Source organism: Cottoperca gobio, chromosome 6 (genome assembly GCF_900634415.1).
Source record: "Cottoperca gobio chromosome 6, fCotGob3.1, whole genome shotgun sequence".
NCBI classification, from domain to species: domain Eukaryota; kingdom Metazoa; phylum Chordata; class Actinopteri; order Perciformes; family Bovichtidae; genus Cottoperca; species Cottoperca gobio.
Window position 1 is genome coordinate 8,506,316 of NC_041360.1, and position 26,577 is coordinate 8,532,892.

The 26,577-nt window shown below is 41.1% G+C and overlaps 1 protein-coding gene across 1 annotated transcript in view; it reads right to left on the reverse strand.

Annotated features, from left to right (window-relative positions):
* The window catches only part of tmtc2b (transmembrane O-mannosyltransferase targeting cadherins 2b), a 94,595-nt gene that overhangs the window by 66,602 nt on the left and 1,416 nt on the right, over nucleotides 1–26,577 (reverse strand).

Sequence of the window (26,577 nt, forward strand, 5' to 3'; positions counted from 1 at the left end):
GAGGCCCCAGGTCTTGGTGAGCCGCTGGAGCATGACCATGTGTGGTCCATTATCACACCCTGCAAGCAGCGAACACTACGCCTCCCTAAATGGGACGACGGATGCCCCCTTGCTGATTGCCCCAATACCTGGTAAGAAAGGCTCCAGGAACAAAAGGCACCCGCCCCTTTGGGAGAGAACCATTGAAAAAGGTCGCAGGAGCATGCCTGGATGGGTTTACTCTTCTTCAGAGAAGGACAATGGAGCTGACAGGTGCTTGAGGAATACAGACAAGAGGGCAGAGCGAGAGAAAGGAGATGGATGGGTTTGAGTGTGGAGGTGGATGAAGGGGAGACACTGGCTTCCTGAGGAGAGCACAACACGTATTTATGTCCTACATTTTGAGTTGGCTTGTTTATTGACGGAGCAAACAATGGAACCCTGCCGAGTGAACGTGGCGATGTAGAATTAGTAAACAGTTTGTGCAAAATGTTGTGAGCGGAACCTTCTACTGTTTGTGCTTCACTATGACGCCTGACAAACAACCACCCTCAGTCATTTAACAAACATGTCAATATTTCTAGCCGCACATGCTCAAGCAGGACTTGTCATAACATGAGAAAAAAGCTGTGACTCATCCTTCCGTTAATTCATGTGTCTTCATCCGATCCAACTGCGATCGCAGCAGCCCTCGGGAGCAGGAAACAGATGGAGCCGTGTCCTTCTACTGATCAAAAAAGCCAGGGAGCCAGTTCAGGCCCCTCGGTGCCTCGTCAGAGCCTGTACACACACACGCAGCCTCCATTTGCGTCAGCTGCAATCTGCGCTGTTTCCAGGTCAGCTGCCAAAAGGGGGCAGGGTGCAGGCGGCTTCTCAGGAAACCTTTCCTTAAGGAATTAGGGTCAGTGGCTCTGCTCCGCTGACCTTCCGAGTGCTCAGAGACCAGGAAGGATGAATGGGAGGACACTTACGTCATTCCATGTCCCCCTCCTGAGGTGATCAGGTCTCTTACACAAGAGGCTTTAGAGCTGCATTATCTGCTGCTGACAGCAGATTAGAATGGGGTTCAGAGAGCAGCGCGCTGGTGATGTTGCTCATCAGACACTGCAGTCCCTGTCTTGGATGTCCAGCAGGCCATATCTCACAACTGTCACTACATATCCATCAGCGCCAAGCACGTATGGCACATAAACACGCACTTTTCAAACAGCACTCAGCAGCTTGTAACAGTCTGTGATGGATGTCTGGGAGTGGCCTGGATGTGCTCGAGAGGCTTAGCAGTGCTCCCGTTTCTATGCAGCAGGCCATGTTTGAAATCAGCTCAGATAAGGTTAAATATACTGCAACACAGAGGATGCTTTTTGCTCCCAAAGTGATATGTCTCTGTTGTGAAATAGTTAGTTAGTTAATATTACGCAGTTGGAAATGCAACATTTTCTTTTTCTCCAGGCTGCTCTCATGGCAGCATTTGAGGGATAAAATGAACAAGTCAGTCTAACCGTGCATTCACACTGTGAGTAACAAGATCAACAAGTCACCAGAGGGCCATTTATTTTACAGAGCAGAGAAACTCAAGCCTGCAGGCTGAGAAAATATGTCTGATCCTTTCATGGCCATTCACAGCCAATAGATTTGCATTTCTGTCCTCATTTCCATGTAATATTTAGAACTAATTAGTTTACCTGTCAAGTAGGAAATGGACAAGATTCTGATTAGTTTTCTGAAAAAACATACAAAACTAGAGAGCACAAACCTTCACCAAGGCTGTTTCTATTAGTGAAAATAAATGTGTGTATCTGCCCTGTGTTTCGGATTCACTCCAACATGTAATGGGTTCTTCCTTGGCCCATGGTACACCTATCCAGCAAGTTTAGAAAAAAGTAGTTTTTCCATAATCCTGCTGACAAACAAACAAACCAAACTGAAAACATAACCTCTTTGGCGGAGGTAAAAATGTATTTGTTTATTTTCAAGTAATGGTACCGGATTAGAGCTTTTCAGTATATCCTAATTAGAGGTAATTATAGACCCCTGAGGCGAATTTGTAATTTGTGATATTGGTCTAGATAAAAAATGTTTAATTTAATTTGATTTATAGACTGAAGTTGCAAGGACAAACCTACACATAAAGATGTAGGATTCTGCTTTAAAGGAGGTAATTCAAGTTCCTGTTCTACGAGAGTCTAACATTATCTCATGGAAACTTTCCCGAGAGGACTAGTCTGATAAAGAGTTTCTTATTGTCAAAAAGCCTATTTACAAGAATAAGCGTTGGAAAAGCGAAGATGTCTTATGATAAAAAAAAATTCTTATATCCGGGCCAGTATGATAAAACTGTTCCCAAATCCATACTGTTGGACCAGCTCCACCCTCAGAAGAGAACAACCCATCTGGCTCACATTGTGAACACACTGTGAAAACAGAGGTGGGGAGAGTTGATGAGACCATCATTAGAACATCTGGAAAGGAAATATAACAATGACTGTTTAGTGGCTTTGTCTGCTAAAGTGTGTGGTCAACTAGTTAAACACCTCTGATGTGTGGGACTGATTTTTGTAGAACCAGGAAGAAACAGAAACAATATTTGGTTAACGAGAGGCAGCAAACAAGCATTGTGCAACATCGCTATGGGTGTGACCACCCAGGTCCAGCATCTGGGATCTAGTCTGGAAATGAGTCAAACACAATCCAGCACTGTGCAACACAAAGACTACCCACATGTTCTTCCTGTGGTGCACAATCAAAGCTCTTCCCTCTAAGATAAATATCTCTCGACAAGAATATCACACAATCTTTCATCATCAGGCCAAATGTGGAGGGGAAACAATCATTTGTACAGTACGTGCAAACATGTAGGCTAATTTCCAAACACCTAGGGATGTCTGAGGAGAAATAATATCATGATTACCGCCAAGAAGCTTTTACTCTATCTGTTTCAAGCCACTCCAGCGCACTAACGTTTACTGCAGAAAATCCCTCGGCTTATTTCTCCCTAGACTGTTTGAATTAGCCTGGGATACACTGCATCACACCATCAAGACAGGAACATTTAAACAAGAGAAGCAGAGCCAACTATGGTGAAACCATCCACCCGAAGTCAAGGTGATAAGTTCATCCTTATTCACTTTTCTCCACTCCCCGTCACTCCACTCCCACCTCCCCGGCAGATAAAGACAAGACTTCCAGATATAAAAACGAAAGAAGAGATCAAAAGATGTTTGAGTTGAGCTGGCCAGGAATACCATTCTAAAAGGTGAAAGTTGCTCTCCAAGCAGTCGTCCATGTAACAAACTGTCATTCTTGGTATGTGCTACTGAATAGAACTGGCTGGGAAGCCCATCACACAAGGTGTATTTTTTATCTTGCAACACCTCCAGCTATATTTCATGCTCAACCCTCAGGCATATGCAGAAGATTAATAAATCAACACAAAAACAATCACCCAGAGTGCTGCTTTTGGATGTTTCCTACACACTGGGGAGTAATTTGTTATTGCAGGTGGCCCCTTACAAGCCCAGTGTTCCTTCTCAAGTATCCCAAATAAAGAAAACAAAAGATTGGAAATGCAACGCTCCCCACAGAAAGCATAAACTACAAAGTGCAGCTTTGGTGGATTAAAAAAAAATATATATACATATATTTGACTTGTTTTTGCTTTGTAAGATCTTGTTGATGCCAGAGCTTGTGTGGCAAACACTTTACATAAGTAAATTCACCAAAGTCGATTGGTCTATTTCTCCCATAATCCCTTTGTTGCCCAGAGGAAGGGATTTGTGGGTCAAGCCTGAGGGGGTGGATGGGTTCACTCTGTGTCCACCTACAGCAGCACGGAGAGAGAAGCTACGATGCTTCAACCAGACAAGCAGGCAAAGCCTCCATGCCTTGCTCCCCCTCCCCCACCAACACACACACACACACAGACACACACACATACACGCATGCATTTTCCCTCAGACAGACCAGGAACAAACCATAATGGCACAATGACCTACAAACCACAACCCCACGGGAATTATTCACACTAGCTTTTTAAATCAGATTCCATTAAAAGTCAGCTGCAGCAGCAATGCAGGAGAAGGGGGGGGGGGGGGGCACGTAACCCGCCCCCCCGACCCTGAGCCCATGCATTCTAACACACCATACTTTAATGAGCTCACGCCAATTCAAAAGACATTTGCTGCTCATGCGAAACAATACTGCTTTGTTTCCGACATGCTGTATATTGGTCATCCAGTGGAGGGATTACAACACAGCTAAAAATGATAAATTCATAAATAGAGGACACCGAAAAGTTGTAAGCAGCTCAAAAAGATACAGAAGAGCAAAAGATAAAATTATTTTTAATGGCAGATGGCATCTTATTTTTTTCTAACAACTGCATTTGTCTTCTGGCTGAGTTATTAGCATAAATATAGATCTTATTATGATTAGATAAAAGTATGATTTAAGTAATTAACCTAACTAAACCCAATTAATTATTAGTGTCATGGAGTTTAATTTGAGATAAGAAAAAGAAAAAGAAGAGCAGTACCACATAACGCAGAAAAATCGGTAAACTGTGAAGACTCATGAAGACTAAAATTATTAGTCACAACTCAGACATTACCAAAGCAACTACAGCTTGGAGAAGGCCACAGCCTCTTTTCATGTTTCTCGTCTCCTTTCAAGATGTGTAAATTCTAAATATATTTCTCAAAAAAAAAATGTTTAATAAGATGTTTACCCTGTGATTCATAGAACTTTACGCCTTTTAGTCATGGACATGTAATGGACTGTCTTGTTTTTTTCTTTTAATTTATCCTATTTATTCTGTCTGTGAATGTTAGATCAGTAAATGCTCATGGAAGACTTGAGGTGCAACTAAATGCACGCTTTGTGAGGCTGTACTTAGGCACAGTGGTGCTTTGAGCTAAGTGTCAACATCAGCATGCTCACAAAGCAATGCTAATGTGATGATATTTAGCAGGTATAATGCTTACCATGTTCACCTTCTTAGTTTAGTGTGTCAGCATGCTAACATTTGCTAAATAGCACTAAAGACAAAGAACAGCTGAGGTCGATGGGAATGTCGTTACTTTAGTATTTTGTGTATCGATCAAATTAAAATGTTGACCTGATGATCGCACCTTTTATTCACATCAACTACAAATATGAACCTTCTACTGGTGCAAGAAAAAAGTCAAGGGATTACCAAAGTCATTAGGATTCATCCTCTGGGGACCGTAAACGTCTGTAGAAGATGTCTTTGCAGTCCAACAAAAAGTTGAGATATTTCAGTCTCGACCAAAGTGATGGACCGACCGACCGACCAACATTGCCACGTTGGGAAATAAAATTACTGTGTAACCACAGTTAAGAATTTAACAAATATAGTTTTGTTATTATAAGGGAACATAGTCTGGTTGTAGTGCATTACATTTGCAAGTGAGAATCCTGTAAAAACAGCCTTCTGCATGTAAGTAATTTGGCATTTAAAGGAAAACATTGGAAAGCTGCCAATAAAGTACATGCTAGGCTTATAGACTACTGGGTTTCTGAATAGTTCATTACATACCATACGAATGATTCTTACAAAACATGCAATAAACTCACGTTGTGTACATTACATAACCTGGAAGTACAACTGGGAACAATTAACACTTTTACAGCTTTTTTCATTCCAGCTGTATAAATTGTGCCCGTTTTATTACCCCTTCATAGTGGGATCAAGAAAGAAAGCAGCTCGTTCACAGTACAATTCAGACAGTGTATCAAACGTCAGCAACCTTAAATCAGTCAATAAACTGTGACTACCTTCCAGGTTTTTCTGAAATTGTTTGATAATTTACACCACAAACCACAGAGCATCTCAGGCTGCCAATCGCTGGTCCAAGAAATATAGTGTTTATGATTCAATATCCTTTCTGGATGGAGAAAAAAGTAGCACTACTGGTATAGAAAAAAGAAACTTACATACAGCATAATTCCTCTTTTTCTAAGTGCTCTGATGGACCACCTGTTAGACTTGATGCTCATTAGACTAGAGACTGGGAGGCCGCTATGGGGCTGTTCTATCAAACAGTCAGACTCATCCTGGAAGAATCCGGCTGTAAAATGCACTCTCACTGGGAAATCACTCAGACGAGCTCATAAAAAAGGCGCACACACAAGCGTTTACTCACACGAGCTCGCACACGCAGCCCCAATATGCTCAAACAAACACACATTGCTGAATTTGAACTGCTTTCCAATGAACGCAGACACAATCACTATCACCAGTCGTAAAGGACTCAAAAGCCCATTATCCAGCGGGTGGGGATTTGATTTTCTCTTCGGGTGGCGCCGGTTGTTGGTGAGAATAGATTATCTCACCGGGCAGTAAGAAATAACTTCCTTCAGCTGATAATGTCAGATGACGTCTTGTAAACATTTCGCAATCCTATTGTTCTGATTGGAGTATATGCTGTCAGCGTTTACTGGTTTCCAACACCGTCTTAATGTACGACTTTGTGGGCACATATCTGATTTGCTGCTGTCAAACACTTTTCTTCACTAAAGGTATATTCTAAGACATGTTCACAGTTTTAAATCTGTAAAACAAAGACATTACTTCTAAATATCTCATTTTTTCTACCTCCATACATCGTGCCTTACCCCACACAATTTAACTTCAATTACAGAAGTCACAGTTCAAGAAAGAGGTCATTGCCATATAAAAAATAGCTGAGGTAGCACCACTTTACAAGTCTCTTTGTCTCCTTTGATTATCCTAATTCCTATCACCTTGGATATTTATAGGTGTTAAACGAGCACACGCTGTTTCTTTACATCGTCTTCTAGGCCATTTTCTATTTATGGGATTCTTCTTGGGAACCAGCATCGCCTCCACCAGATTGTGGAGGATGTTAAGTCTCCCGCAAACTATTTTGAGTCTCCGGATCAGGTTGCACTGTTTTACATGAACACGGGAAGTTTTTCCACGGGTAATGAGAATCTGTGCCAGCCCAGAAAAGTGCAAAGCGCACTCAGTGGGCCCCAGGGGCAGACAAAACAGCATTAAGTATTAAGGCTGCTTAAATGGAAAGAAATTCACTGTGTCAACCCAATTTCCTCATGAAGGAGTGAGGAAGCCATAATCTCAAAAATAACATGTTGACAGAAGGTACGTTACTCTTGCTACTGGTATAAAAAGAAACAGTGAGGTGGCGAGAAATTACATTGGCTCTGGTTGGTGATTCTCTGACTCACAGGGGCAGATTAGTAGTGATGAAATATTAAATACTACTGTGGGAATGAATACACTGCTATCCCCATTCACCTGATGTATCACCTTCTGATAGTCCAGAACAGCGACATAATGTACACGATGAGCTGCTTAGAGCTTTAGTTTTCCAAAATCAATAAAATTGAGCTTGAGCTCTGTAAAAATGTTAGAGGCATTTTCCCTAATATGCAGTAATTCAATTGTATTATTACATGTTGACAGATGAGTCAATAAATAAAATAATTATTAGTTACAGTCCTGAAGTTAATTAAAAAAAGAGTCTATAGCCAGTGTAAATGCTAATGTTGGCAGCTAACATGCTCTCAATGACAACGCTTACACGCTGATGCTCAGCAGGTATAATGTTTACCATGTTCACCATCTGGCATGGGTTAGGCTAGTATTTGATCTTAAAATGTAGACTAGATGAAGGCGCTAGAGGAGAAGTTACAGGCTCCCCAGTAATTAGGCTTCATTCTCTGGGGACAATGAATGTCTTTACCAAATTTCATAGCAAGCCATCCCAGAGTTGTTGAGATATTTCAGTCTGGACCAAAGTGATGGACCGACCGACATGGATATCCACAGAGCCATGAGGTAAAAAGCATCAAAGCAATTCATATTTATGGTATTATTGTGCATTAGAGTTTAATACGGAATATCATAAAACATGATGATGTAAGCCAACAACATTTAATAAATGTGGTCAGCAAAAGAATGTGCAGACACCAGGTGAATTCTAACAAAGCACTAAAAAGGGTAAATAATGAAATTCAGAAAAAAATAACCTTGTTGGTAAACAAAGCTTTTTCCTTCATGCAGTAGTCATAATGCCTTGTTAGATAAATGGGACAAATATTCCTTCAGAACAACACCTGCTTGTGACGTCTCTATGGGCTATTTGCGCTCACTACACTTAGCTCAGGTGCTCTGCAAATCTTTAATGATGAAAGGAGGGACACACAGTGAAGGCCAAAACGTATTGGAGCGAAAGAGACAGAGACGGATCAAGCAAGACACAGCTGCATGCAGATGTGAACAAAGCATTGGGGTTTAACTATAGGAACCTGCTAGTGTGACAGATCCCTGATAACAGAGTTCAGAGGAGGACGGGCCTTCTCAACGGAGAGATTTACCGGCCTGTTTGACCTAGAAGAAGTCAGTGAATTAAGAGTGGGAGTCAGGATTAATTTCAGCCTCCTACCTATTGAGCCATATACAATCCAGAATTATAGTTAGGTCAAACATTTTTGGCAACGTACTGCATACCTTAGTCCTTCTCCCACTCAGCTGCAGAATACATATATCTTAATAATATTACAATGTTTTAGTAGCTTTTTCTTTGCCACGCCAGCAGTTTTGTTTTGCTCTATAGATGGCAATGTTTCTTGTCACTTTTGTCCAGACTGAAATACAACTGAATGGATTTATATTACATTTTGTACAGGCATGCATTGTTCCCAGAGGATACATCTTACAGACTGTCATGATCCCCTGACTTTATCTCAAGCGCCAACAAATATCAACATTGGTAGTTAGTGAAATATCGTGTCAAATACTGGACATTTGCTTCAGATATTTAAAGTCCCTAGAGGTTAAATTGTAAGATTTCTGTGATTCCCCTGACTTTTCATCTTGTGCCATCAAGCAAGCAAAACTATAGGTATTCCCATCAGCCTCAGCAGGACTTTGTGCTAAGTGCTAGTCTGCAAATGTTAGCATGTCAGCGGGTTAGACTGAGATGAAGGTGAACTTGGTAAATAATATAATTATAAGCATTGTCACTGTGAGCATGTTAGCATGCTGAAATTAGCATTTAGCTCAAAGTGCTGCTGCTAAGCTTCACATAATTGCTTGCATGGCTATAGACTAATCTTGTTGCTTGACAAATTACTTTACGTTTAGTTGAATAGCAAAATTGCTTTCAACATTTTCTGTCAATCAATTAACCAATTAATTGACTAATACTTTCAGCAATAAAGCCAATCTATTTTAAAACAATGAGACCAAGATGCTGCCAACAGAGCTCCTAAATCTGAGCTCATTCTGGTCTTTTATGTTTCAGTACAAAGAGCCAAATAAGAGGGGACGCAATACTTGGTTTTGCTCACCAGAGCTCAGATAATCAATACAACTATTGTCCTCTGACAACTATTTCCGCCAGTGTAACAAATGAGTCCGAGCACACAGCTACAGCCAATACAGCGGACATATATGTTGGGAGTGAGTGACGACGAAACAAAGCACTCATCTGTCAGTTTATCCCTTTCATAATTAATCCACTGAAGTTCAGTTCTAGCTCACTCTCCTACTGTATCATCGCCCAAAAGTACTGATGGGTGTTGGTGAACCGCTGTAGAATAATGAAAGCACTTGCAGTGGATGCAATGGAGACCCCCGCTCTCTACCATGCCTGTTATGTCAGTGCAACATAGTGCATTCCTGGAGCTTAGCAGATATTAAAAATTCAAGTCATGCAAACTGGGTTAAAACGCCACACAGTGCACACATTTAGTCCGGCTCAGTAGCCAAGGGTTCAGGCCAGACTCTGCTGGCAAAGAAATACACACTTTAGCACTTTGGAGTGTCGACTGAAAGCTGTGGCCAGCAGGAAAAGGCCGATCAACAAAAAACAATGAAGGTATTCATGATGTTTTGTCATTCCTGTATGACACTTGGTGGTTTATCGTGAGGGACAATGACTAAACACACACATCAATGGTGTGAAGGTGGATATCATGCTTTGTACTGCCCTCCTCATCACTCCTATAATCCTGAGGGTCTGCTTTCAGGCCTGCAAGCAAGGGACCTTCAGCGAGAGGCTTTCAGCAGCAGCAGCATTCGAGGTGTGCTCACAGGTTTTTATGAGGTGCAAAGTGAGCTATTATTCCCTCCAACCAACCCTTCAGCCGACTTTCCTGAGGGCGAGGAATTCTCTCTAAACCCCAAAGAAAAATACACATATATGCATTTTTATGACCTGAAAAATGTACTTAGAATTGACCTATTCCCTGTTTTGGCTAGGGAGAAGCTGAGTTGGAAGGCTATGCTGTCAAATACTGCATTGCATGGATTCTTTACTGTTCATGCAAATAGATGAATGAAGCACTACAGCTGGTTTAAAATAAAGCTGCAAAGAATAGTGGAAATATTAAATCGGCAACAATTTTGGTAATAGATTAATCCTTAAAGTAATTTTCCATGCAAAATGTAGAAAATGGGGTTTTTCAGCATTGCATACATGGAGATTTCCTGCTTTCTCTGGTATAGTTATCATATTGAACTGATTATCTTTAGGTTTGGACTGACGAAACATGACATCTAAAGACATCCCCTTGGACTTTGAGATACTGTGATACTATTTTCTGACATTGTATAGACCAAATGATTATTCAATTAATTTAGAAAAATAATTAGCAGATTAATCGATAATGAAAATGTTAGTTGGAACCAAAGCCCATGAGGAAGAAACAGGCTTATAACATCTCTGCAGAAGTGTCCTTCGATTGTATTATTCATGTTCCACCAACAAATTATTTAAGCCTTGCCCTGAGCAATTGCCAGTATTTGGTGGATGAATGGATACCATTTGTCCCACACACCGGGTACAGTATTGTACGCTGCGGAGAAGCCCACGTCCCAAAGATGTGAGCTCATCTTTTTCCAGTAGAGCAGAATTGTAGTTATTAATCTTTGCAGCTTCTAATGTGGGATTTGAACAACACACTACACAGCGTAAGTGAGTGATGTATGCATTCCTTTGTAGTGGGACTCCATGTCATGGTATACCAGAAGCCTTTGTTTGGGACCCACATTGCATTTTATGTCCTTGATATCACTTACAGTGATGGGCAATACATTTAAAAAAAAAAAAAAAAAAAGATTCTCTGCCTTCAGTATGGAAAACCAAATGGTCAACCATATGGTCAGTAAAAACAAATGGCCTGTGTCACTGAGGAATGTTTTTTCTAATAACATCATAAGTGTAGTGTGGCAAAATGGTTGGTTTAAAGTGAAGGCCTGAATGAGAACAAAGAGGTGCAGCACCATTTCCACAGCCTCATCATGTAGTATTGATCTTCCTGTGGGTCATGGACCTCTTTTTTCCCCTCATGCCTCCCTCCACTCCGCCTCAGGACTCTACTTGTCATCTCATTTCACCAGGCCAGTAGGGGGGCTTTAACAAATCAATTACCAGTCTCTTGCTGGTTAGCTCTATTGAAGGCCACTACCGACCCTTGGTTTTGGGGCAAAAAATGATGTTATGACAGCCAATACTGCTCTGCGTTTGATTCATTCAGACCCATGGAGCTCCTCACAAAATACTTTTCACAGTTCATATTAGTCTCATAGAGGAATATGCAGCTAAGATATATTGTAGCCAGAGATAGCCTTTTTCTCTGTGCAATAGAATCCCATTTCTGTCCAAATATTAAGAGCACATCAATGAGCTGTATTGTTGTTTCGTCATCAGCGTGGGCACTGTAGTTTACTTTATTTTCAATCCCATGTACACCGTTCTGCTGCCGTTTACACTCAGTACAGCAGCACATATGTGTATTAATCTTCAACTGAAAGCAATCCTCAACAAGTTCTCTATTTACTCCTGGTGCCCAGCTGTTTAACGAAATGACTGAATCGCTAAAAAATTAAATAAAGGATATATTTGCGACCTGTTTAAGATTTAGGTATTCATTAATAACTAATGGGCTTAGGGCTAAGTGCCACAGAGAAACCGTGAGTAATGCCAGCCTTATCCTTTAAACTACTCTTACACTGCCAGAGACAGGATCAGAATATAAAAAAAGGTGTTTATGACTACAACGGATGCAAAAAGTAGGTATGACATTAAATTGGAGGCTTAGAATACAACAGGGGACAATTTTACTTATAAATAATACATGATATTGCACATATTTTTGTTCACTTTCAGTCTATTTACAGGAAAAGCAGGGTAAACGAAAAACTGCAGGATAATGTATACTTGCAAATCCTCACAATCAGAGAGCATTTAGAGAAAATTAGCAGGTACCTTCTGTTTATTCTAAACCAGGCATAATCATTACATGGTTTTCCGTAAAGGTAGCAGATGATTTTGCTGTACCAAAACTGTGGAGTAAATATTTCTGAGCTGGTGTTTTATCCAGCTCATAAATCTCACAATTATCTGACAGTGCCTACTGTGTACTGCAGAAACTGGTCCCAAATAAACCACCTTAAATCCTGTTCAAATAAACACAGCCATAAACAGCCATAAACACATCAGCAACTTGAGCTAATAATAACCCAAACGAATGCTGCTGAAAAGGATTTAAGTGCATTCTGCCAATCCTAGCACACATATACTGTATGAGGAAATAGTGTTTACTTCTGGCATTTAATTGTCTGAAACTGGAGATATGCCAGGATGTTTGTGCATAGTGGGTCCAGCTATGAATGGGTCCAGCTATGAATGATTTATATAAAATTCCGTACATGTTGTTTTTTGCATTGTTGGACATACCTCATTATTCGGAATCCTTTGCAGTAAACACCATAAGGCTTTATGTGTGATTTCATAATTCATTTTCATGCTAATAAAGTGTGGTCGACTTGAAGTATTTGCTAATGAGGGAAATAGAAAAGAGTATTTGTATTCCATAAAAATCATAGAGGTGGAAGATGAGGAAGGCAGCTCAACATATCAAATGTTTTTGAAGTCACGTTGTGATAAGCCAAGGCGAGTGTTCCAGTTAAACTAATGTTGGCTACTGCAAAAGCTGGCAGGAGGAAGATAGACTCATAGATCAGCCAAAGGTTGCACCACACACTGCTAAACTTGCATCATAGTGGCTGTGTTGAATCGACAAGGTTAAAAAGCTCTCAGCTGTCTCCAAATTTTAAAATTAAGGCCTTGTCATACTGCATCCAGCGTTTTGATGGATAGTGTTTACTTAGTGTGCTGAGACGAACAACTCCAGGTCCATTATGGCAGACAATGCACCGTGATGTATTTATATGTAGCCGGCAGCTGCCCCTTATTTCCTTGGGGTTCCTGTTTGATTTTAACAAGCCAACAACCGCACTACATAATCCCCAGACATGTGAAAATGTTTAGAGCGGAACGTACAGGTAGAAGTCAGGGCAACGGCACAAGGTTTATGAATATGCAAGTGACGTCCGCCTCAAGGTTTAGAGCCGTCAGAAAGTGTAACTACGGTGAGGGGAAAACATTGTGCGCTCACTCATTGAAGAACTGGGTTTTATCTCCAGCTGGGGGTCAGGGAATAATGTTGATTATTTGATCAAATGTTATTTTAAAAACTTCAAAATAGGTTCAAAATGTTTTAACAGTTTTGATGCGCTTTGAGCTCAATAATCAATTTTGTTTGAAGAATTCTCTGATCCAGATCAAATTCACCTCGCCTTCAAGGTTCTTCTTTTCTTCTTTTTTAAATCTTTCAGTTTAGTCCAGAATCATCTAGCAACCATCAAGTTAACTTTTGCATATTTTTGCGTGTAGCAAGAAAGGTATGGATCTAAATTAAGAGAAGTTTAACCCACTAGGGACTAAAAGGTTTTAACTCTTAATCTGGTTTACACTGTGGGCGTCTCCCCTTGGGAGTCCACCAACGGTTACGCAGAAAGCCTCCTAAATCAGACAAATCTGCAAATAATTAAAGCTTTTGGGGGAATCCTCTCTTTATTTAATTAATGTATCCTGAATCTATTTTGAGGATGCAGCTGTTACGATGAGAAAAAAATGCAGTATCATCAATGTTACATTGTTTTAGGTACCTTTGCCAATATTATTATTATAACAGTATTTTCCGTGCAGTTCAGATAAAGGAACCTGCAGAACCGCATGTTAGAATCCGTTTTTGATTATTCTGGACAACATAGGAACCGTGATGCACATATAAAATCAGGGAACAAAGAGCAGTCAATAGACCTGTGGCTCTTCAGCTCTGCTCAGGTTTCAGTGTGCCGCTCACAGCCATTCATACTCAGGCCAAGGATTCTCCTATTCATAATGATTAAAGATATTTGAATGGAGATTAATTGGTTAGGTTGTACACAGGAAATGCAATATCATAAAAAAAAAAAGTTGGAACACTGATGGCTTCCAAGAATGAATAAGCGATATTTCACATATTATCTACATCAATCAGATACTGGGAATTAACGTGACCTGGTTTCTTGAAGAAAGCCAGAGGTCTTGATGGTCTGAATGCAATGAGATCATTCATGAGGATTATGTGATTATGACAAAGCTATGAATGTTTCTTTTCCAATATACTCACTCAGACGTTGTATTGTAAAACTATTAGGCCTCTGCAATATGCAGTATGGTTGTCAAGACAATGATTTTAAATTTCCACATAAAATATTCTTGTTTCCATTTCAAATATTGATTTTTGAATAGCTACAACAGGAGGCCTTGCCTTGTGTTCAGCAGATTGTGGAGATCAAATATAGCTGAATCATGACTCTCAGATGGGAAATGGTAATTGCACAGGGTGAAAGCCAAGTTTGTAATTTAGTGTAAAACACAAAGTACCCATGAAAACAAAAGCCAATTACAATGGAAAAAAACTAAAGTGTAACCGTAGACAAACTGAGAACAAGCCATAATGCTGGTTGTTAAACAAATAGTAAATAATAATAAAATAGCCATGAATGTTAAATGGATGTAAATTGTCTTTCAATAAGTGAAAGGGTCTATTAATACTGGCAGAACACAACAAAAGATAATTTCCCTGACAAAAGTTCAGTCCCATAAACACCCAAAAAAACTTTAATTTCTAAAAACTTGTTGTAAATAACCTGTGGTGTCCCAAAGGGTGGCAAGAACAACTAATGATGTCTTCCATCCAGTCCAGCGCATCTTAAAAACAGGTATATGTTAGAAACAGCTCTTTCATTCTTCCACAGATGTCGGATTTTCTGATTTTCAAAGACCCCTCATCTGCTGATGTCAAGTTGTTACCGCAAATTAAAAGCTCGTTGAGCAGGCAAGCGTGCCAGCGTGCATCCTGCCAACTCATCTGTTCATTGTGACAGCCTATATCCATCATTCATGCACATGATTTACAGCCAAAGGTCTCCAACAGTAGAGTGTAAGATACACCTTAATCTCCTACATAAATCTGAACTGTACTTGTCGGCCGCATGCAATACATCACATACAAAACACTCAAGTTTTTATAGGGTTTTACTTCCTCGTGCTACAATGCCTGGATACTAAACTTAACCCACAAAGAATATATTTTACATACAAATGTATGCTGCTGTGACATGTAACAAGTGACAAGTAATTAATTTTCCTTTATGGGTTTAAACTTTGAATTTAATAAATTAATGAATGAATGGGCTCTGCAAAGGCTGCCGGAAGAAATTAATGAAATCCTTATTCACCTAATAAGGGCCAGACATCTGCTCACTGGGAAACGATGGTGGATTGTTCCATCGCTAAAAATCAATAACCTCTGAATTAGCTGCCGGTGGTAGATGCTAGCTCATGACGAAACTGAGAATATGAGCTGTGGGCCGTACGGTTTAAGAGGTGACATAATCACAGTGCCGATCGAGGTCTATTGTCTCCCAACAGCAGGGATGAGTCTCGAGGGAGCGAACAATCCCACATGGCAGGTACCCTTAGGCCCTGCCTGCTTTACAGCTGTCATGAGGCAGAGTCATCAGATCAATCAATCAAGTGGAGTGATGGGCGCACTGCATTAGAAAATGTATCAGAGTGGGGCTAAATGAGAAGCAGAGGCAGGCAGAGCAAGTCATTTAATCTAGTGTTTAGTGCTTATAATGTGTTTTTCTTTAGACAAGTGATGGAACTCTGCCAGTGGGGTAAGATAAGTTCAACTCTTCCCACACAGAAATTGACTCGCCTCAAAAGAGTTTCTTGATATAAGTGTCATTCTCCTTGTAGTGTAATTTGTTTTTCCCGAGATAACGACACTTGTATCTAGAAAAAAGAACATTAAGCCTGAGCATGAGGCTGAAATACTTGCTACGGTCGAAATTGTTTTGGTAGAAAAAGACGGTTTGAGTTTGTTTGAAGGTTAGGGTCTTCATCGTGGACCCCTGGCAGTTACTCACACAAATGAAAACAAAGCTTGCGAGCCAGCCGTGCCGTGGATGGATTTCCCTTAAACTGCGTACTAATTAAAACAGCCGCAGATGATTCTACCATGTGGTGGCGAGAAAAGTGTCTACTGTACAGGCTGGACGCGTTTGGAAGAGCAGCTTGGGGGGATCCGGTGTGGTTTTGAGCCCTCTTAACATCTCATCAGGTAAATGTTCTAAGACCCTAAAGCAGCCGGAGTTCAAAGTCAGGACAACACATGTTCACCACAGACTGAAACAGATCAGCCTCGGGGCCTTCACAGTCACACTTAAACAATCAAGGATCAGGCCTTCCATCTAATACCATAATGCTCCATCAGTCATTCTTTCTTGCCAGCTCTGCTCTTTTTTATTGTGCACACCCTCAATCTCTCTCTCAGATTATACATTTATGTTTTCTTATGAAAACCTTTAAGAAGTCCCATTATTCTGTCAGAGCAGCTGACAGCGCTTCTTTCCAGATCCTCAAACCTGAGGGGCTGGTAAAGGAAAAACAGTTGCGCACACTTTCTCCCAACCCAAACTTCCTCCTCGGATTGAAAATAAACTCTGGCCAATTGTGTGTATCCATCTCCTGCCGAAGAGGAAGACCTCACTTGGCAAAATAGCCAGAGGGGAAAGTTACACATGTGAAAGGTCAAAGATGAGGAGAAAACACCGCGGCCACAGATACTGAGGGTCAGTGCTCTGCCAAAAATAAACCACTGAAATCAACCCTGTAAACCATCATGATTCCATCAATCTGTCACCAGTGTGATTTTATTCATGATGACAGAGAGAGAGGGCGAGTGTGCGAGAGGGAAAGAGAGTGAACGGGAGAGTTGGCTCTGTCTGTGCAATACAATATAACACAAGCTGTTCTCCATCTGGAGAGATGTCAGACTCGTCTGCCTCACCAAGCCATGACAAGCTATATTAGAAGTAGTCAATTTACACCGCATTTGATTGGATTTTGTAATGCCACATACATTATATCCAAACATAAAAAAATATATATGGCCCTTACTTAACATGAGTAATTAGAAATAAAATCAACTATTTAAACAACCCTACAGGTGTATATGGTTAGGAAAAGCAAATGTTTCAACAGAAACAGTAGTATAAAGCCAGCACAGAGAGTAGGGACTTAACCTTCATATATAACTGGTTTCATTCTTTCATAACCCACACAGCCATTTAGGGAAAAGCCCCCTAAGGCTGAGATTACAGGTCTGGATTTGATTCAACTCTTGCCCTCTCTCAGTGTAGATGTTTGATGAAAGGCTTGGCAAGGGTCACATCCAAGTGCGGTGGGTATTGTTTTGTTTTTTTTAAACTTACTTAAATGAATCTATACGAGGACCTGGACCAGACTGCTCGTCTGGTTGTAAATAACCTGTGGTGTCCCAGAGGGTGGCACACTGCAGGCTGTTGTGCTTTGCACGCATTTCGCAAAGCTCTAAAACCACGCACTGGGTTCTCAGGGCTCAACAGTATCAATTAGAGGCAGCTTGTGAAAAGATGTGCTTCCTCCATTGCTGTGGTCTGGTCAGAGGTAGGAAGTGAGGGAAGAGAGAGGGAGGAAGTGAATCCTACTTCTCGGACTGTTGGGGTCCACAAGAATTCTGTCTTCAGTTTGCTCTGTCAGCTTGTTCACAAGCTCAACAAATAAAGAAAAATGTACAGCTACAACACACACCTGACCAATCCCTCCTTGTTCACTTTCTATCATCTCGTGTGTATAAGTCTGTGATTTGGGAATGCAGCACTAGAATAAAGGCCACATGGGGCACATTTTCTTGTGTCCCAGTGTTACAAGCCTGAGGGGAGCGACAGGTTACCCACAGTGGCTAAACTGGCCAGACCACAGGTCTTTCTGTGCTGCTTTTTACACTTACCACACTTAGGAAACACCATATACTGTAATCATACTTGGAAACCACTTTAACCACAATAATAACACAAGTCAGAGATATTCCAACACTTTTGTCCTTCACGGAGTGAACCTGAACCTGTGAAGAAAGGGGAAAGTCCTAACTGATGATAGAAGTTTAGCACAATGTCTTGTATTCACTGATGGCCCGCTGTACAGCGCTGTTAGTTTGTCATTTGTTTCCACTGGAATCAAGGATAGCATTAGCCAGGTTGTCCCAGGAGCCCCAAGATTTAGAACAAATGTATTTGCTTTGGTTGCCAATGCTACTGTGTTTTAAAAACATCCCAACAAGTCCTCCAATGACATGAAAAATATATTGTGTGTAACTGCCCTTTAAAACGACACATATAAGTCTTTTCTGATCTGACCCCCCTATCACCAGGACAACATGAAAAATCGATATATTTTATGATGTGACATCGCTGTGATTAAAGGTTTGGTCGGGTTTTGACACAACAATGACTTTGTTAAGTTTAGGGAAATATCATGGTTTGGGTTAAAATGACTATGTCGTTAAGGTTAGGGAGCTTTGTCGTCTAAGTCCTCAGCTGAGAATCTTCCATTGAGGTGAATGAGTGCTGCTGTTGCACTCATTCAACTCAAGCCAGTGCTGTGAACAGCTAAATAAAAAAACACTTCTTCAAATTCATACTTCAGAATATGAATGCAGCAAATTAGGTTATTCTCAAAAACACCAAACCCTCAGTGAGAACATCAACCAGTCCATTTGGGTTATGTAAAATATGTTTAACCATTCTTAAGTTTCCCGTTTTCATGGCTATAAATATGACTTATAATTAAAAAGCAATTAATTATAATTATATAATTACTTCAATTATAAATGACTAAAATATGGCAACCATTCAGTTTGGCAACCAAAAGCTGATGGCGGGTTTCCAGCTAGGCAACCAGCTCTAAAACTTGACAGGCCACATTTGCCCAAGTGCATTGACTGTTGCATCTTTCCAGCTAAACATCCATGCCACCCAAAACTGATAAATTGAGCTGGAATATTCATAACACAAAGCAGCTCCTGTTAGCTCACAAACTGTGAATCCTCTGCGCTCCTTCCTGTCTCAACACTTGACAACCCTAACCAGAGCACGTACGACCGCAATAAGCTCACCCAATTGGTTCTGACAGGTTTGGTCTGCAGAGCTGCAGCAGTTTTCTGCTCTGTCCAAACAGTGAACACTGAGGTCTTGCTTCTTTGTCCTTCATAAACAACAGACCAACACAACCAGGGCTTAATTCCCCTCTATTTGGGGGACAAATGGCCTCCTTCATTGGGTCTAGGGAGAACAGAGGGACCACACAGCCCCTTCTTCTCACAATGGACAAAGGCATTGCCCCCGAACCAGCCAACTTGTGTCATAACCTTATCGAAATGAGCCAGTGGTCCTAGTCAGAGAATAAGGCCACCGAGATGGAGAGGCCCGGTAAAGAGAGGTATCCTTCTCCTCTTCCTTACTGAAAAGTTCAAACTATAGCATCCCTGTTGGATATGGGGGAACAGGGGAGTTTTTGTTTCTAATGGCTTGGGGTTCTCTGCTTACACGTTGTGCCCCCTCTCCTCAACAGTCCTGTTAATCCCATTAATATGAAGAGGGCCAAGAGCCTGAGAGTGGCCACGGCTTAAGAGCCATCAGCCAGCATTAGCCCTCGAAATCCAAACCCTTGTCTAGACCCATTAACAATTTAGCCTGGCACAGTCAAATCATTTGAGACCCGTGCCAAATGATGGGAGCATAATCTATAGCCAGCATTTACCCATCACCACACACATTCAAAACATTGTTTTCAGGAATGCACCGAACTAACACACCAGATGGATCATGTTATTTGATTATAAATCCCACTAATCTCATTCTATTGGTCAAACAGCATATTTGATCCATCATTTTGACTTAAGTGTATTCCTTGGCAGCTTTGATGCCTTTCTCACATTATTGAGTAGCTGTGTTGAACGTCTGCCACGCAATACTGACCATGTGAGGGATTTTCTTATTGGAGGATTCAGTCCGGTATTAAACATCATTCCCATGTAAGGCGATTATTATCGTGCCTGTCTGTCTGTGTGCAGTATACTGTATGTGTGTGTTGCTATATCCACATGACGTATTAGGAGAGATAATCTGTTGGCTTTTAATTAAGTTGCCAGGCAAGGAGCACTGAGAATACCCAAGTAGGACTAAGGTTAACGTTGTGTGCATTGCAGCGAAGACAATCTCTAATTCCTCAATCCACCACCAGGAATCTAACCCGACATCTACATATGGCTACATTTCTCATTTTACTGCATACCAGTCGGGTGATTATAAAGTATTAGGGCCTGATTAATGCAGCTTTGAAGCAGCGTGCCTTGTCCGGGCTAGAGCACAGCGAGGGTTTACAAGAAAGGATGACCACTGGTGACTGCTCATGAGCAGCTTTCAATCCCACAGAGAGAATAGTGACCTAGTGCAGTAGCGTATCACATATGACAATCAGCTGAAGCAGGCAATCACCGGAGTGATTCAGCTGCCTGCGCCCTGCCATACATATTCAGTTTCAGATAGCAGTTTGCTCCCATAATCAAAGGTAGCTCTGTGATCAATTCCGCATCAGACCATCACAGGTATTTAAGACTCAGTGACTAAGACTAAGTATCAAGTTTCTCAAGAGTCTAGACATCATCTGGACTTGGAGGTTATGGGTGTCCGGTGGCGTTGAAGGAGCATGTTCCCTGTGTAAAGTGTCATTCAGGATTACTGTGACTAAGTGAAAAACTTGGACTGCAGCTTAGTGTCGCGACCATTCTCAGCACTACAACCTGCTACTGTTCACACACTAATCAGATTTGAGTCTGCAGCCATGTTAGTAACTCTGTGAGGCTGTACTTGTTGAACATATTGATGTTAAGCAGCTATGGGAATGTCATTAGTGTTGCAGGTATTTGGCCCTAAACTAAAGAATTTGAGAAAGTTAAATGTTTACCTGATGATGGCACTAGATGGAAAGTCAAAGTAGTTAGTATCCATCCTCTAGGGATCATGAATGTCTGTATAAATATATTCCCTTTCTATTGACAGTGTTATGCCTGGCACATGCGCCGTGTTCCATTACTATGAGATCCAAATAAGGCTTCCTCCTGTTTTGTATTGTTTATTTAAACATATCTTTGGCATTTCTATACTGCAATTATTTATTTGCTGACATTTTGGCTTTATATTGAAAGTATTGCAAACCACTATATTTCCTCAGTTTCTTGTGGAAAAAAACCTTTTCAAGCTTTTAAATTGGAACAGCAGTAAGAAAGCTGCTGGAAGGAGAAAGTTCACCTAAGCCTGGCAGGGTCACGCCCGCCAATACACAGATCACACAGTGGCAGCTGCCTTCCCACTCTGGGCCACACAGCAGTCAGAGGAGCTAATTTAACTATTTTGATAGTCACTGAGAAAGCTGGTGACCCAGAATGGAAAGGTAGGGAAATGAAAGTCCACAGTCCAACAGAATTGCAGTGGTCTGCCGCAATGCGTGCGCTTCCACACAGTTTACATGTAAGGAAGTACACCAATAAAACACTTTCTCAAATTTAATCGCAATTGCAAATTTTCCAAATATGCAGGTATCTCAGATTTTTCCTTTCAGTCCTCACCACAGGGAATGCAGTGGTGAAACTCTATAACCAAGATGCAGAAGTCTCATTCTGGGCCTGATGACAGTGGGGAGAAAAGGGAGCATCATATCTAGTCAGCTGTTTCCTATTGACCTAAATATGAACTTACTTTATCCAAGACTCTGATGCTTTAAGTAATTCTGTAGGGTTTTGCAGGTAAGGAAAGCAACTCACAAAACATATCAGAACCTCTCATTAATGATATTTTTAGAAACAAATGAATCAAATAGCTTATCTTGCAATTGTGGCAGGGGTGAAAATAACCATTTCTACCCTCATTGGCTATCTGTTGGAAAATGAGAGCATGGAAAAATGGAGATCCAATCGATCTGTGGTTAGACACTGAACTGCTCACAATGGTGGCATATTCTATAAGAGATTCATCCATTTCAGTGAAATGACTAGATGGTGGGAGATTAGTTATTGTTTCTGTGATATATCAGCCTTTGAGAGACAAACTGAGAAAGGAAGTAGAATGAAAAGAACAAAAACAACTTTTTACTTTTACAAGTTTGTTGACAACAGCTACTGAGACTGGAATGTGAACAATCTGAAGTTGGCGCACAGTAATTATGTATGATTTGTAAACGTTGGTCAGAAATCAAAAACACTGTCTTGCCCGGATCTGAGAAAATGTATCAGAGAAAGTGTGGGGCCAACAAGATTGGGCAGGATGCCTCCCACAGATCTCATTTCTCTCCTGCCAACAAATTGTACTCCCTGGTGATTTGAGGGAGGAAATGCAAGAACATTAACGTTTCCTCCCCTTCACAGAAGATCTATTGCACATTGAAAATAGCCACTACCACACTGGTCAATTTTCATTATTTGATTGTATTTTTATTTTACATTTATCTAAACCTGAAATTACTTTATAATTGTATTGGCCACTGTGAACATATTATTTACAGTATCACCTTTTAAGCTGCTATGGCCATGGCCTAGTGAATCTGATTACAACATTTCCTAGCTCTATTTTGGCCTCCACCAACTCTTCAAAGTAAAATCTGAGTTTTTAGCTGCTAAGTGGGACACCATGTATACTTGTTGTGGCCGAAAAGCTAGCTAAAAGGGCGGTGAGAGTGAACCAAACAGTACATTTCCTGGACCTTAAACCAAAAACAATTAGCTAAAAAAAATGCTAGAATTCAGTATGAGCGATCGCTTTCATACTAGTCATAGAAGTGGCTGCATGTACTTTTGTCATGAGGCCATCTTCACTGACTCTATTACACACGGTCTAGTCATTGGGCACTTTGATGTCTCCATCCTGGAAACTACAAGCAACACACAACTTCCTCCATTTGAATCCACTTCAAACCTTCCCCTCCAAACTGCAGTTTAGAAAAGCCCTAAACTGCTTACCAAACGGGACCATCTGGAGGCAGTCGTTGGTTGATGGGAGCTGGAGGACTATAAGGCTTTGGGGGGGTTGTTGAAGGCAAGGCAGACAGAGAGAGAGACAGAGACAGAGACAGAGAGAGAGAGAGAGAGAGAGAGAGAGAGAGAGAGAGAGAGAGAGAGAGAGAGAGAGAGAGAGAAAGAGAGAGAGAAAGTGGAGCAGCTACGTCTACCAAACCATGTCGTGAGTCCTGCTCTACAGGCACGACGGTAATTACAGGGAGCAGACAGAGAGAGCCTGACTAGGGGAAAAAAAGCGGAGATACTCAAACTGCTGGGTTGCAGCCCTTGTGCCTTCAACATAACCGCAAACAGCCCATCTTACAGTATGGGCCATGAGAGTAGGGTTCCAGATCAGTGCACTGACACACTGTGCCAAGGAGGAGGCAGCCATGAGCACAGACAGCGGCAAAGTCCACGTCAGACCAGGTAGGCCAACACAGACTGGCAGACTAGCAGACTTCAAAAGGACCACACAGAGCCCTAACAAAGGCTCTATGAAGACTGTGCAAACACCTCATTGTCATAAGACTTGAAGTGGAGCAACCAGTCTACTTTTCTTTGTGTTCGTCTGTGTATCTTGGAGGAAACTGCCTGTAATACATGCTAAAGAATGAAATGAAGCAAAAAAAGGGACAAAACACACATTTTCACTACAGTTTTTTTCCCCTTATAACCCGGTTGGTATGATCATTAAACAACATGAGTCACCCCCTAAAGCGCTGTGTGGCTTCTTTGCCGTCATCAACCTAAAAGATCACATCAAACTGCATCAGCGTGAAGCCTTCCGTTCAGCCCACCAATCCCGACTTCTCTAATAAAGCTTTCGTGGGGCATGGAGCAGAACAGCGGCTAGCCTTTACCAACTGTCTGAGCGTTGTAAATCATCATCGCCCCATGCCCAGGGAGGCTGTGTCCTTCAGCGTGACCCGCAACAGCATCACACCAGGACAGAAAAATGAGGTGGGTGCAGTTCATCACATCCGTCACATTCCTGACAGGGAACAATAATCCATAAAAGCAGTGTGTGTGTGGGTAGGCTGAAATAATTTCATTTGTTAAATTGAGAAAGCGGCTGCCTATTTAACTCCACTGCTCATATGTTCACCTTGGTTAACCTGTGAACCAGAGAAGCTTTTTTTTTAGATTCACATAAATATATTTTGCCACCCGCAATCAAGTTAATAACGCACTAATGCCTTCACCAGGTTTTGCTGTTACGTTTCTAGGCTTAGGGCAAGTCACACAATATTGCACCGGTATTTCTCCTCTGACATTTATCTGGGCTCTCCAATTCCTTCACTCAGCCCTAACTGTAGATTATAGGAGCAGAGGTATGAACTACATGATGTATGATTCCCATTTTCCAGTGCAGGTGTCAAAGCTGTGTATGTGTTAATGATGAGTGTGTCCAGGGGGGGAGAGGAAAAGCTCCTCTGGGGGGCGGGCCACTCTTTCAGGCTGTCGTTTTTATCGAGAGAGAGGCCGTGACTGACTGACTGCTGGGTCAAAAAACTGCATTGCATGTGATTTCTTTTTCTTTTCTTTTTTTTTTTACAGCCTAGAAGACAACATTTCTTATAACACATGTAAACTGTCTTTTCCCCCTTTAAACATGACCTCCTGATGGCCTTGGTTACTATGTATGGAATGCATAAGGTTAACTCAAAGTAATGCGTAACCAGTGATAAGGAGTAGGTGACTGAAAACACACAGTGCCCGAGAGAGTTTTCATTTCATTTTTCTCAAACACTCCCTTCACCATGACAAGAATACATAGAGCAAAAGCAGCATTACGTATTCCACTGCCATACGAGACTACCAGCCAATCGATCGCAAATCCTCAGTTGTCTTTTATGCCAGCTCTGTAGCTCCTAGCCATTTCACACGCACCCATACACACAGAACAATTTTAGATCCTAACTTTTAATCACGTGTCGAGTAAAGTCAATGCATTGGTTTCACAGCCGGAAGCAAAAAGAAAGTAGCACAATCTGTCTTCTCTCAGAGAGGAATCAATGTTGCACTGTGACAAAATATCCATATTTAATTCTTCTGCAACTATTTATCATAAACATTCAATGAAAGCCACAGAGTTTACTTTTACTTTTGGACTATTGATCTTAGATTTTTGAGCACAAGGCCTTACATTCTGTAATGCTGCTGTCCTTTGAGTTTTTGAAAACTATTATGTAAATGATACATAAATGACTGTCAGAATCAGAGTTCAAATAAATCCTCCCAATGAGCTGAACATATTTATTATTTTCCAAAATGACAGCTTCTTTACCACCACTAAGTGTTTTTTTCTACACAAGCACATAATCAGCAAGTTAGATCAGTCTGTGTGTCCAGGGCTGTTTTTCCCTCAGCAAAATGATATATATATATATATGTATACACACACACACACACACACACACACACATATACATATATATATATATATATATATATATATATATATATATATATATATATATATATATATATATATATATATATATCTCCATAACATCCTCCCTTCCTCTATCTCCCTCCCTCCCCCAGTGGAGCCCAAAGGGGACAGGAGACGGCTGCTAATTGCAAGCCTTGAACGAAACACATGGTGTTAAAAACAGATAACGCTGGATGACAGATAGCCCACCATGAAAAAAATGTCAGAGAGTGAATACATCAGAGAAAATCTACCAGGATTGGAGAACTCTGTATTCATCTGTAATAACTTGGACCAAAACTCACATGGTAATAAATAACATTATGTTAACAGCTCCTCGCAGAACAATCAGGGTTGGGCTTTCTGTCTTCCATTAAAAACTTGGGAGGCTCGAGGCTCTCTCCCAGCACACACAGCAGCTGACTCTGCAGCAGCGGTAGGTAGCCTCTCACCTCCACACAGCGCTGCCACTCCCTGACAGCTTTATGGACACACAACACCACCTTTCTTACACAGGAGTAGCCTGAATCTCCTGACCATAACACAAAGAGCAAAGACACAGCAACTCTACCACAACTCTACTTTTCAGCAAAAAGAAAAGGCCTATAGGGATGTGTTAAGCACAAAGTCTTCTATGTACAAAGTGAAGTTGTAGAGGGAAAAAAACCAGCGGTTGTGGAGAGTGTAAATGTAGTGTTTGTTCACTAAGCTGTAACCTCTGGGTGAGTTTTAAAAGCTGCACCTGTTATGCTAACAGAAACTGCTGGGGCAAAGCACACAGAGGATTATGAAATGCACAATACTCTGTTATTAAGAACAGCTGT